The sequence below is a fragment of the Ovis aries genome, chromosome 1 (assembly GCF_016772045.2).
Source record: "Ovis aries strain OAR_USU_Benz2616 breed Rambouillet chromosome 1, ARS-UI_Ramb_v3.0, whole genome shotgun sequence".
NCBI lineage: Eukaryota > Metazoa > Chordata > Mammalia > Artiodactyla > Bovidae > Ovis > Ovis aries.
Genome location: NC_056054.1, coordinates 30,240,553 through 30,255,788, shown reverse-complemented (window position 1 = coordinate 30,255,788; position 15,236 = coordinate 30,240,553). Strand labels below are relative to the sequence as shown.

At 40.3% G+C, this 15,236-nt stretch overlaps 1 non-coding gene across 1 annotated transcript; it reads right to left on the bottom strand.

The window, feature by feature from the left end:
* Positions 1-1,928: 1,928 nt before the first annotated feature.
* On the bottom strand, positions 1,929-2,000 carry TRNAY-AUA (transfer RNA tyrosine (anticodon AUA)). The gene has a single exon. It is a non-coding gene; the product is annotated as a tRNA-Tyr (tRNA).
* Between the last annotated feature and the right edge of the window lie 13,236 nt (positions 2,001-15,236).

Below are 15,236 nucleotides of genomic sequence, written 5' to 3'. Positions count from 1 at the left end.
TCTGAGGGCATAAGGGTCAGAGGAGGGTGGCCCACAACCTAGATGAGCTGCAGGACTTCTTTAGTGATGTGCCCAGCTCTTAGCAGATCAGGTAACTCGCAGCTATCAGTTTCCACTACTTGGAATTGGTTTGGTTGTCTTCCAGCTCGTATTTTTGAATACCAGGTGCTGAAAAGTCAATATTTCATTGTAAACATACTTTTTGCTGGAGATACTTTATCATTCCTTCCTGGATTGTCCTCTCAAATAATTCTTTAGCTTCAGGAAACTTTCTTCTATTACTTTCATTCTCAGGCAGTCCTGAACGAGAGAGGTCAATGTTCATATTTTCTTATAACTCTCCTCTAGACCCTGCATCTTTTGGTTTACTATTTCCCTGTTTAAGACATAAGTTTCCAGCTTCAGTCTCCCTACAGTGGCTCCACTCAGTCTCTAGTATCTGCTTTTTAATAGGTCAAAATCATCTATCCTCAGATATTCTTGTACCAGAAATTGTATCCCTCCTTTCAAAGGCCATTAAAGCTTACCTATACTCTTCCCGCTCTTGGGGTCACTAGTATACAGTGAGGTGTTTGGATAATGCGTGAGGTGTGCCTACAGAATGTCACTTCTGTTCCTCAGTCCTTTTTCCTGTCCTTGGTTTTGGCAAGCTGCTGAATTATCCTGTGTAGAATTGTTTTCCTCCCCTCATCCCATTGTGCTAAACAGTGTTCTTGTGAACACTTGCTCCCCAGTTATTACTAGGAAATGTTCTGCCAATAGTTGTGACCTTTTTCACAGTTAATCTTAGACTAGACAGTAGCTTAAGTGTCTAAATACAGGTTTCTGACTATCACACTGCCAGAATGAGACCTTATATCACTTATATGATCCTTTCTGACCAATTTCCTTCTCCAGTCCTCTTAAAACTTAGTAACCTGGGGCTGATGCCATTGCTATAAGAATATTTACCAGTCTCAGCTTGAATGTGGGATCATAAATTTATGTAACAAATTGTAGGATTCTATCCAGAGTCAATAAGAGTCCCAGGATTTTGCAGAGAAGGTAATCAGCTCTCATAACACCGTGATGCACAGATCCATTCTGACTAGGTTGCAGGCCCACCTTTAGGATCTTCTCCTAAGCGTGCTTTGTCTCCTAGGCATCCAGGCAGCTCTGGGCAGTAGTCTGTGGTACTTGAGTAGCTTCTGGAAAGATGAGGCCCTGGATATGGGAAATACTCCACATGATTGGCTTCAAAAGTTGACCTTCTGCTGGATAACAATCCAGGTGCATGTAAATTAGCAACTTTGGCTGCCAGTGGTGTTTCAGCTTGAAGAATCAAAGACAGATCCTATTGCTACTTCTGAATCACAGGAAATCAGCTAGAACGAAGAGTGAGGCAGATTCCAGTCAGAATCTGCTGCCGAGTTCCCTGCTACTGTGAGGCAACTGTATGTAGGGTACAGGCAGTGTCAGTATGTGCTAAGTCACTTCAGTCATCTCTTTGCAACCCTATAGACTGTGACCTGCCATGCTCCTCTATCCATGGAATTCTCTAGGCAAGAATACCAGAGTGGGTTGCCATGCCCTCCTCAAGTCAGTCAGTGTCAGGAAGTGAAGCAAAATTCTCTATCCAGGAAAGCTATGTCTTACTGGACCTTGTGAAGGACTTAAGAGCAGATAATTTAATTGCCTGAACACCCTAAGGTCTGGCATTTGTGTTCTTTCATACTAGAAAGCCTGAACTTGGGTCATGAAAAGGTGTACCTTATATATGTACCAATAATGCAAGCAACATATATTGGCTCTGGGCACCTCCGTACCTTTAGAGGTTGAAAAGTGAAAGTGAAATCACTTAGTCATGTCTGACTCTTTGCGACCCCATGGACAGTAGCCTACCAGGCAAGAATAGTAGAGTGGGTTGCCATTTCCTTCTCCAGGAGATCTTCCCAACCCAGGGATTGAACCTGGGTCTTCTGCATTATAGGCAGATGCTTTACCGTCTGAGCCACTAGGGAAGTCTTTAGAGGGTGAGGGTGGTAACGTTTTATCTAACCCCTATAGATGACTGTAGTAATAGAATATCAGCCTAGAGACTGCTGTCCAAAGTTTCCTATGGGCCAAGTTTGAACTTAAGGCTTTGGCTAAAGACCTGTGGATCCATATTCCATTCTGCTTCCTGTTCCCTGTTTATACCTGTATCTTTGGTATTATAGATTACCTTTTTATAAGTTTTTCTCTAAGTTGAATTTCAGCTTCCATTGTTCTATAGATGCCATTGATTTTGTTTTTCTATTCTAATGTCTTATAAGGAAATATTAATGATACAGCTAAAGCTTAAAACATTTTCTGTTCAGTTCAGTTGCTCAGTCATGTCTGACTCTTTGTGACCCTACAGACGGCGGTAAGGTTTCCCTGTTTGTCACCAACTCCCAGAGCTACTCAAACTCACATCTATTGAGTCAGTGATGCCATCCAACCATCTCATCCTCTGTCGTCTCCTTCTCCTGCTTTCAATCTTTCTCAGCATCAGGCTCTTTTCAAATGAGTCAGTTATTTGCATCAGGTAGCCAAAGTATTGGAACTTCAGCTTCAGCATCAGTCTTTGCAATAAATATTCAGGACTGATTTCCTTCAGGATGGACTGGTTGGACCTCCTTGCAGTCCAAGGGACTCGCAAGAGTCTTCCCCAACACCGCAGTTCAAAAGCATCCAATCTCAACTTTATAGTCCAACTCTCACATCCATACATGACTACTAGAAAAACCATAGATTGACTAGACAGACCCTTATTGGCAAAGTAATGTCTATGCTTTTTAATATGCTGTCTAGGTTAGTCATAACTTTTCTTCCAAGGAGCAAGCATCTTTAAATTTCATGGCTGCAGTCGCCATTTTCAGTGATTTTTGGAACCCCCCAAAATAGTATCTCACTGCTTCCATTGTATCCACATCTATTTCCCATGAAGTGATGGGACCAGACGCCATGATCTTCGTTTTCTGAATGTTGAGCTTTAAGCCAACTTTTCGCTCTCCTCTTTCACTTTCATCAAGAGGCTTTTTAGTTTCTCTTCACTTTCTGCCATAAGGGTTGGTGTCATCTGCATATCTGAGGTGATTGATATTTCTCCTGGCAATCTTGATTCCAGCTGTGCTTCTTCCAGCCCAGCATTTCTCATGACGGACTCTGCATAGAAGTTAAATAAGCAGGGTGACAATATACAGCCTTGTACTCCTTTTCCTATTTGGAACCAGTCTGTTGTTCCATGTCCAGTTCTAACTGTTGCTTCCTGACCTGCATACAGATTTCTCAAGAGGCAGGTCAGGTGATCTGGTATTCCCATTTCTTTCAGAATTTTCCAGTTTATTGTGATCCACACAGACATCTATATTCTCATTCAAAACTCTGGGGAGAGTCCCAAATATTTTTCCCCCTCTTTGGAGTCCAGTGATAATGTGGCAAAGCTACCTCTAGAAGTCCCTAATCACTGGGTCTTGTATAGGTGCTAAGTGAGGTTGTACTAGAATGTTTACCCTGGGAGTGCTTAGACAGAATAACATGCCCAAGCTTCAGCTATTCTAATGGAATTCCTCTCAACTATTCTGAGTTGTCATAATAGTTGTGAATATCAGCATGTAATTCCATGCACCATCTCTCTGCCAGGAGAGCCTTGGGCAGTCCCATAATCTTCCGTCTCAGAGGGCCTCTGCTATATGAATTGTCCATTTCCCAATCCTCAATTTTCCCCTTATTGATGCTCACTAATGTGGAGCTTATGCACATCTCCTTGTTGGTTGTTCCTAAAATCTTTGCTTCCTAGCTTCTATCCCCTCCAGTCCATGAGTTCTAGGGTTCTCCCAACTTGTGGTGGCACCTACTAGGAGACTCTGGCCTTCTCTTCTCTAAAAATATTAAACACTATTTTATCTTCCCTGTACACCTAAATACGGTTTATACCTCAAACTAGCCTTTGTTTCTGAGACCTTTTATTGACTCGTTTTAGATATTTCCAGCTTCTAATGTCTGGATTAGGATAATAGCATTCTATGTTAACAACACTATTTGAATCTAAATCCAAAAAGGCCAGCTACTCTAACATCTTAATGTAGAATAAGCCTCTTTCTTACTGCAAATCCTCTACTCATTTGCTTTACCAGTCAAGACCAAATGTGTGGCTCATCTCCTCCATCCAGAAACATAGCTACCTTGAGATTGGGACCTGGAAGAAAAAGCCATTAGAGGCTTCCAAGGGTCACTGACCTTTGATTGGCCAGGTGAGTTCAGACAAACCTGCAGATAAACTTCCCAAGCCACACTACTAATCACACTATTTCCCAATTACTTATTAAAATATAAAACAGAAAAAGCATACAAATAACAGATGTAGACCTCAGTATCTCCATGGAGGCTTTGAACCTTCTGTTCTGAGGTGAACTGGCCTCTCTTTTCACTTTGGAAATCTCATGTGTCCTCCATCCAACTAGTTTCTGAAGAGTTTGTTGGCTATTGAATGAAAGTATGGATAAACTGGGACTTTGAACAAATAAGTAGCAATTTCCCTACACTTGATTTAACTGATGAGGGGAAAAAAAAAAAACATAAGCTAATCCCTCCCTAGTAGAAGGAATATCTCCTACGATGCCTTCCTGTAACTCCTGGATGCTTAAGAGATTTGCTGTATGATTCTTTTTGCCTTTGACTGGAAAACTTCCCAGAGTAAAATATCATCAGACTAGCTTTGGTTCCAGGTGAATGTCAGAAGTGACGTCCTTTAATATTTTTGTTTGTTTGTTTTGCAACAACTGGAATCTGAGCTATGTAACCAGCATTGCAAGACTAAGCTTTATACCTCTGAAGAAAAAGAATTCCTGTGAATACAATTATATCTTCATGTTCTGTAGGCGTTCTTGGCAAGAGGCTTGCATTCCAGGATCCCTGCAATGGGAATTGGGGAATAGACCAGCTCATCCTGTCAATTGGCTCTTTCTCTCTACCATCATTACCACCCCTGCTTAGGTGGTATGATGGTAGCCATTCTGAGACCTGACCATTAAACCTGGGGTGTCCCCTACCTTCTGCTCTTGAGGACTTCCACCTTATCTGTTTACCAGGCAAGGTGGAAGTCCTTGAACTGTTAACTTGTCTCCTGTCTTTTAACTCTTTAAACTGCATCTGCTTCATGACCATGGAAACTATTCTACTGTGAATCTTCATGATGATGCATAAAGAATTTGAAGTAATTCAGTGAAGCCATATTTAAACTTAACACCAAGGCAACTCACCCTGCCCCTCTGAGCATCTTCCTTTCTCACCCTCCCAATCAGCACATGCTGTCAGAACCCAGTCAGCCTCTGGAATTTTTTAAACGCTGCCAATTTAAGATGTCCCAGGATTAGGCTATTTCTGTCCACTATCTTCAGAGAGCCATCTTGCTGGTGAAACCCTCTCTCTGCAAAACTCTTTTGCATCCCCCGCACTATAGGCCACCAGGCTCCTCGGTCCACGAGATTTTTCATCCAAGAATACCAGAGTGGGTTACCATTTCCTGTAGGTTCCATGAAAAGGCTAGAAGAATCCTTATTCCAGAATCATAACCTGCCATAATTTTATTTAACCACTACTAATCAACTCCTAAAACTGGCTATGGATATCTGGCTTCTTACTGTAGGAATTTATAATCCCCTTTCAAAGGGAATAGGGTTAATATTGCATCCTTACCTCTCAGAAATATTACTGAAGAGATAAAAATTTTCAATGTGTAGTTCAGTTGACTGATTGTGATCATCTGGACATGGTGGCTGACAGAAAAACTGAGATCAAGTCACATGGCATCAACCTAGGCCCCCTTTTGGTTGGGTACCATCATAATCCCACAGTAAGGAAATCTCAGAAATCTTGAGATATTCCTGATTAAAGTTTTCAACAGAAGAGTTTCCTTTAGCATCATTTAAGGTTCTGGTCAATGAGGTGAAGAAAATGAATAAAGAAAAAGAAGCTAGAATGTAAGAATGGTACCAGAATGTATAATTGAACAACAACAACAACAAAAAGAACTCAATTATTGGTAGAATGATAGCACTGTTTCATTAGCCTGTGGAAAAGAACAATCATCATTGTTCAGTTGCTAAGCCATGTCTGACTCCGACTATGGACTGTAGCACATCAGGCTACCTTGTCCTTCACTATTTCCTAGAGTTTGATCAAGCTGTCAAAGCTAGACTTGAGTCTCTGATGCCATTCAACAATCTGATCCTCTGTCACACCTTTCTCCTCTTGCCCTCAATCTTTCTTGCCAACAGTTTTTATCTTGGGGTGGTAACTTTGTGATTATCTGGTCTATCCAATTCCCTGCTTTCCAGTGTTTGATCTTATTAAAAATTGATGGGCATCCAGATTCCTCAGCCTCCTACAACTTTGGCACAGTACTTCAAGAACTTGATCAACTATTTACACTTCTGAAATCAACTGTATCATCACAGTCATTTCTAATTCTTGGCTTAAGTCTGAGGAAACTCACTCAGGCAGAATGTTGGAAAGTACTTCCACAAGTCATCCAAGAGGTGGTAGTTTTATTGTTGCTGTGTTCAGTCACTAACTCATGTCTGACTCTTTGTGATCCCATGGACTGCAGCACATCAGGCTGCTCTGTCTTCTGTTATCTTCCAGAGTTTGCTGAAACTCATGTCCATTCAGTCAATGATGCTACCTAACCATCTCATCCTCTGCTGCTCCCTTCTCCTATTGCCTTCAATCTTTCCCAGCATCAGAGTCTTTTCCAATGAGTCATCTCTTCACATCAGGTGGCCAAAGTATTGGAGGTTCAGCATCAGTCCTTCCAATGAATATTCAAGGTTGATTTCTTTTAGGATTTCTTTTGATCTCTTTGCTGTACAAAGGGCTATCATCATGGAGAAGACCAAATAAAAGATTCTCAAACTTATCCTTTAATAGCAAAGATGGGGGGGAAAATGCATCCTGGAAGGAATAAGTTATATCTACTATTCAGGTCCTGTTGTATCAGATGAGGTTTCAACCATTGGGTTCCCACTATATTTCACACATCATTGTAAGTCCTATGAGTTTTTGTAAGATACTCAGTGAACGCAAGAGAAATATTTAAGCCATCAAGCTTAATGTGATGTAGATTGAATACAATTAAAGTTTCTCATCAGTTAGAGAGTGTTCACACTATAAATGGAGACAGATAAAGGGAGTCAGGCTGCCATTGAGCAATAATTTAAGTTTTTAAAAGGACTGTGAGGATTGAATTCACTGAAGGGACTCTGACCCAAAAGTAAGAGGGAGTCATAAGCAGGTTATTAGGTGGAGGCAGGCATGAGCCAAGTATGCTGGCATCTTTGTGATCAGGAAGCAGAATAACTCCTGGACATTTCCAGAAGATGAGAGGTTAGAGTTGTTGCCATCAGTTTTTGTTCCTTATTGAGAAATATTGCCATGGGTGTTCAATTTTCTATGCAAAATATAAACAGCTGATACTTTATGAATTTGTAATTAGTTGCTTTCTGACTCTCAAGTTTTCTAGCTATCTATCTGCTTTACTAGGCAAAATGATTGTGTGTGTTATCCATCCATTTGAAAACTTCAGCTACCTTGAAGCTGATACCCAGAGGGAACTAGGTAATAAATGAGTCCACTGCCATTTATTCCTTGGCTAGATAATGATTCATATTCTGACTTGTAAGGCTGCTTAGCAAATGCTATTCTACTTCAACTTTTTATTAAGCAGGCAGGAAAACATGAAATCCATTTTTGAATTAAGTAGTTTTTCTCTTCTCTGTGGTGATACTTTGGAACATTCTGATTTTTTAAGGTGGAACCTGGCCTCTTTCTTCTTTACTTTTTTTTCCTATTAAACATTTGAAAGAACATATTTCTATAGTTGAAGTATGGTAGGGGTTGTAAAAACCAGATAATTAAGTCCATTCTTTATTTCCATAATAGAAAGTGTCTGAGAGCCACATTTCAGTTTCATCTCATAAAATATGTTGATTTTTAGATGATTAGCTGCACTTCCATCTGTGCACTAAAAGGAACATATTGGCTTCAAAGACCCTGACTCTGACATCAGGCTGTATGTCTTGAATTCAGACCCCGCTCTTGGTCTTGCTGTCATTACAATTGTAGGAGAGGGGAGTTTACAGACCTTGAGATAAAGGCCTGATTACAAGACTTGTGCCTCCAAATAAGGCTCTAGACTATGAAGGAATATAGTAGATTAGAAAACAGAAGCAGGAATGCTGGAATGTAGGGATATAAAACTCACCAGATGACTGTCCTAAGGAAGGCCCAATGACCACACTATGTACTAAAGCAACAGAAATTACTGTTAATGAGCTAGAGTCATTGAGAAACATAGTAGTTTCTGTTCTCTGTAGGTTCGGGCTGAGAGTAAAAAATTACAAATTGAGGCTCATCAAAGCCAGTGAGGATAATACCATCAAGAATAATAGAAACTAGGTGGCTATGTTTAACCTTCAGAATGAAGGATGGACAACTTTAATAAAGACAAGATCAAAAGTACTGACCAGGGAGAGTTAAGAAAATGGTTGCTAGAACATGGCATCTCTAAGAGCAAGTCAGATGGACGCATGGGCTACCAAAGACATGGCTCAGCATATACAACCAGAAGAAATAAAACACGAATGACGCTCGGAGCAGTCATAATTGTCATGATCTCTTGCCAAGTTTCCAAGTGAGACTCATTTCAGACCTAGAAATCAGGGCTAAGGGAAACGTGACATCTGGGTGAAAGGCCCTGTAACACCAAATGTACCTGGTTGATTTCCCACTTCTTCCCCAAAGGACCTAATCTTACATAGCTGGGACACCAACACTGACTTTTTTTCCCCAAACATTTTGCAGCTGAGACACAGGTCCCAACACAACATTGATATCTAGAGATCCACAACGTGATCATGGCATTTGCCAGAGTCCAGCTCCAGCAGCCAGGGATTCAACCTGAAGGGTTGAATGGTGATGGCGAGAAACGAGACAGTCTCTCAGTTTTCTTGGACTGCCTGTTTGTTTGAAGCTTATGATTCTCTTTTATACTTTTACAAAAGCACTAGGTCTGAGATTTGATATTTTCAGTTCCCACTGACCCAGATTTGTTGTCTCCATAAATCATTGTTGCCCCTCAAAAGGAGTTCCTGCCTCAGCAATTCTCTTATCTACTTTTTCTCATGTGTCCTTGTGAATACACTGTAACTCATGCTAATGTCTGGGCTGCATACCACATTCCTCAGTTTATTTTCTATCTTTCTAAGTCCTGTTTGCCCCTAGTATCCTAAGCTCACTATTTCTAAGAAAGAGCTTCTAGCTACTAATATCTCTAAAGTCCGTAATCTCTATAAGCTATAGTGGAATATGCTAACATTACAACACTCCTTAAATATTTAGCTTCTAACTATTTTAATTATTCCTAAGCCATAAATTCAGCAAACTCCTTTGCCATAAACACTTTCCTCACAAATAGGCTTTAGATAGCAATCCCTCCCATGGCCTCTAGCTGCGGCCTGTGTTTTCACCCTGGAACACTCTTTTGTAAAAGTCCTTGAACAAATGTCATGATTAACTTTATGAATTATTCTGAGCACAGCTGCAGAAGGCTTTGTGCCTTCTCATGCTCCTCTCAAGAACAATAAGAACCTTAATATTCTTTTCAGTCAACTCAGCCAAGGAAAGGAAAAAATAAGTCAGAATCACAAAGCCTAACTTCTTCATCCTGGGTCCATGCCTGTGGGACAAAGACAGGAGGGTTGGGGCCTTGCCTCCATTTTGTCAGTAATGCCTAATGTGGCTCCTGACAGGTATTCCTGTAAAAGAATACATAAACTGAAAGATGGTGGATCACATCATTAATGAAAGGAGATGTTGGACTAGATCATCAATAGAGCCCTAGCCCAGCCACACTGTCCACAGAGCACCCCAACTGTCATTTCCCTGGTACCTGACTATATAATCAGTATGAAAATACCTGGTATCCCATACACTTCTAATAGTGGTTGTTTTAGCTTGTGGAGTAAGAACTGTCATAATGGAGGAGACCAAAATGGTCAGCTTTTGGCCAAAACAGAAAATCAAATGTCACATCCTGGCAGGAAATGGCAGACTTGGTTAAACCTAATTTTTCAGGTTCTGTTGTAGATGATGAATATTCAGTCAGTCAATGGGTGCCCATGCGTCATATCAATAAGTCCTGGTGACACTGGGACTCAGAAGTCCCTGCCATTAAGTTCAATATATACTGAACAGTAGAGAGTACAAATGGCACAGGATAAAGGCATCAGGCATGGTCAAGTTTGAATTCACTGAAGTGGTTGGACCCAAAACTTGGAGGAGGGGAAGAGCAAACATTGGCTTTGTGGAGGAAGTAGACATGCGCCAGATCTGCTAGCATCTTCCTAAAATGGAAGCAGAACCAGGGATTCCCAGAGGATAGGAAGAAGAGGGAGTGATCCATCAGTCCTGTTTCCTATCATTGATGCTTCTCCCACGGGTGGTAAAATTTCAATATAGCATGAAGATAAATTTTCAGGAATTTGTAATTGGTCACTTCCTGACCAAAACTTTCTAATGTTTATTTTGTCTATTAAATTGAATATATTTTGTCATCTTTACATTTGAGAAATCCAGCTCCCTTGACCACCCTGAGGCTTGTGCCAAGAAGGAACAAGCTATTTGTAGCTTCCATTGTCCATTGTTCCTCAAAGTCTTCTAGGTTGTGACTTCTGATGTTACCAAACACTTTTACTTTTTTCAATATATATAAGAACAGAGAAAAACATGCAAATGTATAATTACTTATACTAAGTATTCCTCTGTGGTGATCCTCTAGAGGGCTTCTGATCTGTTGAGGAAGATCCTGACTGACTCCCCCTTTGTTCATGTACTTGCCCCTTCAACAGTTCCAGGCTCTGAGTGTTCCTTTACCTCTCCTGATGGACAAGTGCTCAGACCCCAAAATTATTGGCTTCATTTATATCTGCATTATAGAGATCCCCCATGCTCTGGCAAAAAGTACCAGATTAGCCTCCTTGATCTCCCTTGGTGAAATCTGAGCCTGTATCAAGGACTAATGGTTTGTTGGTAGTTCTAAATATAAAACCAATCAACCCGTCCTGGAGATTAGCACATGATGAATGTGATTTCACTTATAAATTAAGGAATTCTTAGGGGTTTAAATACTTTCAAATTTGAGCTTATATCACTACTCATACTTAAATTATTTAATTTATTGGTGTGATAGAAGACTGGGTTCTGTTTTTCTCCACATGATCTGGAGAAAATCTGCCAGTTATGCTAAACCCATTTTGAAACATCTTTCTAACAGAAACAGAATAACAGGGCAGCTAAACTTCACACCTCCCCTCATAGCGCTTCTTTTGAGTCAATTTGGTGAGAAGTGCCACATTTACTCTGGGTCTGCGAGGCCTGGGACTAATCCTGGAGCTGCCTCATTTTCTGGAAGAGTGTGATGTGGACCATGCTAAAGCTTGGTCTCATCTTGGACAAGCCATGTTCAAGGATGTTGGAGATGATGGGCAGCATCCAGGCTCTCCTTTTGAGCATGAGGCTGCATGTCACAGGTGACAAAGATGGAAGAATCTGAGGAGGTATTGAACTGTCTCCAGACATTACCAAAGAGTTCCTCATCCAGGTTCTGATAACTATATTCATGTATCCAGGAAGTCCTACAAAATTCATCTGATGGATTTTGGTCATAAAACTTAGAACTACTATACTGACTGAGTTCTCTCTAGAAATGGTGTTTGTTTGTTTGTTTTTAACATAGCAATTCCAGGTTTTTCACATAAAATCTGAGAGCTGTATAAAGTTTTCAGTGTACAGATGTGTGAAGCAACCACTAAAACTGTTAACTGAATCTATTAATAGTCATCTATAACATTCTATATATAATATTAATAGTCATTAATAGTCATCTAGGTGACTACTGAGACAATTTACTGCTGGGTAAACTGGTCATGTGTTCAGTCACATCTAGGTAGGGCAAGAGATTATGTGACCTCAGAGCCATCTTTGCAGAGCCATCTTTGCAGCAAAGGGAAATATGGACCCCTAAAATCTGTCTGGGTATTGTATAGGAGTATCTGAAAGGGACCTTGAAGAATCTGGCCATTGGAAGTCATCTTTTCTCTCTTGATTACCACTGCCAACCTAAAGAGTCCTACCCTGGGATTACCAATTCTGATACCAAAAGGATAAGCACCTGCCTATTAACCTACCACCTCTGCTCTACTGATGATACAGTCAGGGTCTTCTGAGACCTTCTCTAAAGATGAGAGAGCCATCAGAAAGGGATAAAGACCTGGCCCTGTGAAGGGACAAAGAAGAAAGGACTAAGAAGAGACTCTGACTATGTGTCACCTTTCAGAAAGTTTTCACTAGGCAATAGGAGGTCTTAGAGTTAGATAGAACAGAGTTCTGTGTTGGGCAGGAGTAAGGTTTAGACTGCAAACAACCAAGGGAGGACAAGACCTCGGCCTGAATGTTGCAGTAGATCCTGGAGGTGTGGCTGCTGGTAGCTGTCAGTCACCTACACATGTCCAAGCATGCCACAATTTGGAATAAAGGTACAACCTTTAATCAACTATTTTTTAGATTTTTAAGGTAAGAGAAGAGCAAGCATACCTCATCTCAGGGGGCATTGGTAGCTGATGTATCAGTATGTTGGGAAGAGTCCAGTATTTTTCTAAGCATCAGAAAAGCATGCTGGGCTGAATCATCAGTACCTGCTTCAGGGAGGCATGGGGCTTCAGTTTTGTATAAAACAGTATTTGCTTCTCTTGTTCTGAAGACTTAAAAAACTTTTTAAAACTTTTTAAAACTTACACCCCACAAGTCAAAAAAGATTAGAACTTAAAGCAATTTCAACTCTTGTCCAAACAATGCTATAAGATGTCCTCCTAGATTTACATTGACACTTTTCTTGCTGTATCTGAGAGCTACCTTTACAAATACCATGTTGTAGAAATGCTAAAGATGTAAGTAACATACCACAGCAGTAAAACAAGCAGAAAACGTTCATATCTTCTTTCACTGGGGGGCCACTGAGAACCAAATGTGATTCTTAATACACTGTAGTATATTCATATACATTACTGTGATATTCAAAAAAACCAAAGCTTAGTTTATAGTATCTTTTTAAGGGTAAGTGGTCTACTCGATATGTTGTTTGCCCTTAGAAAGTGAAAGTGAAGTCTCTCAGTCCTGACTCTCTGCAACCCCAATGATTGTAACCCACAGAATTTTCCAGGTAAGAGTACTAGAGTAGGTTGCCATTTCCTTCTCCAGGGGATCTTTCTGACCCAGGGATCAAACCCGGGTCTCCCACATTGCAGGCAGAGGCTTTACCTCTGAGCCACCAGGGGAGCCCTGTTGTTGGCCCTTAATGAATCTAATCATACACGTGACTGCATAGCCCTCATAATACATATGAAGTTAGGTGGTTCTTCATTTTTAAAGTTGGGAAATTATAGTATTTTTCAAGATAATTTTCACATTAATAAGGTTGCTTATGAGCAGCCAGTTCAGTTTGATACCCATTTTGAAGAGATCACTAATGGCACAAATTTTCCACCTTTTATATTTACAAAGAATACTTAGATTTGGCAGAATAGTACGATTTTAAATTTCATATAGTACTAGAGAAGGCTTGAACTTTCTCTAAAATCAAGGCCTATTTGTATTATGAGCTCTAAATTATAAATCTTTATGGTAAATTGTCACATTGTTTAACTTCTGGGAATTCCAAAAGGCCAAAGAGCAACAGAATGAATGGGCCAGAACTGTGTTCACCAAGTCATATAATCAATTCACATTTGTATCAACATGTCTTCCATGCTCATCACTATCCAGGGAATGAGAAAATACAGCAAATGGCATCATCCCTGCTTTAGAACTTGAAGTTTTTTGTAGCAATATATAGATGTTCAGGTGCAAGTAAAAGAATAGAAAATGTGTTAGGCATCCGTAAAAGGATTATCACAAATGGAACCTCAAGAGAAAATGAGTTTGTTCCATTTTGCAATCTGTCATAGGGACTAGAATTATTAGTACTTCTAAAAAGGAACATTGTTGTTTGAAATATCATGTACTATATGCTTTAAAAAGTTAGCTTGAGGTATAGTTATTAAAAACTTAAATTCTACACGATATATATCACAGAATTCTACATGATATCTACAGAGGGTGTGTGTGTGTACATACACATACCCTAGAAACTGAGAAAATACCATTTAACAGCTGGTCTAAAGAAGAGACATCAAGGTCATCCTACTTGATGGTGACCTAGCCTCATGATATGAAGTCTGAAGATGCTTTCTACTTCTGAGACACAGAGAGATCACGGATGGTCTTAGGGAAAAGAAAGACCTGGATTGAGACAGGGGTTGGACCTGGATTCAAGTTCAATAATCCCTCATCTTGTCCTGTTTGTAGCAAAGTTGTGATCTGTATGGTGGGAGACATGTTCAGTTCAGTCACTCAGTTGTGTCCAACTCTTTGCAACCTCATGGACTGCAGCATGCCAGGCTTCCCTGTCCATCACCAACTCCCAGAGCTTACTCAAATTCATGTGCATCCAGTCGGTGATGAGACACATTAGCTCCATTCAAATCCATGCTTCCAGAGGCTGAAGTTTTGGCATCATGTGCACCAATTGGTAAGCCTTTAAAGGCTACAGATCTTCACTCTCTGGCTTATCTTGAGTGGGCCCCATACCTGAAAGCTTGTTTTCAAGGCCGGGTCTGGACCATTGATAGCAAGGCTTTTCATGATCTGGGGACAGATCTAGGCTGATTTTGTTCTTATAGCCAGAATATCCATGTGGAAGAAGGTAAGTCTGTTTTACTAAAAAATAGACCATTACCATGTTTGTTTGTAGCTCCCATCCTACAAGAAAAATGATCATATTTACTAACCCAATTTTTAATGCCTTAATTTGGACCCTTCCAGGAACAGAGCCTGGGATAAGAATTTAATGCTGACAGTGCAAAGTGAGGAAGGAATGGGTAGCATGGAGGGAAGGAATGCAATCTTAAGGACCCACTGAACTCCTGACAAAATACACCTTTACTTTTCTTTCCCTTTACCTAAGTTTCTATTTTTCTAAGTTTTCCTTGAGTCTCCTTGGAGCATTTTCTGAGGCACTTCATATCTTACAATTAAAAAAAACAATCCAGATTATACAGTCTAGAAAATAGGGTCATCCT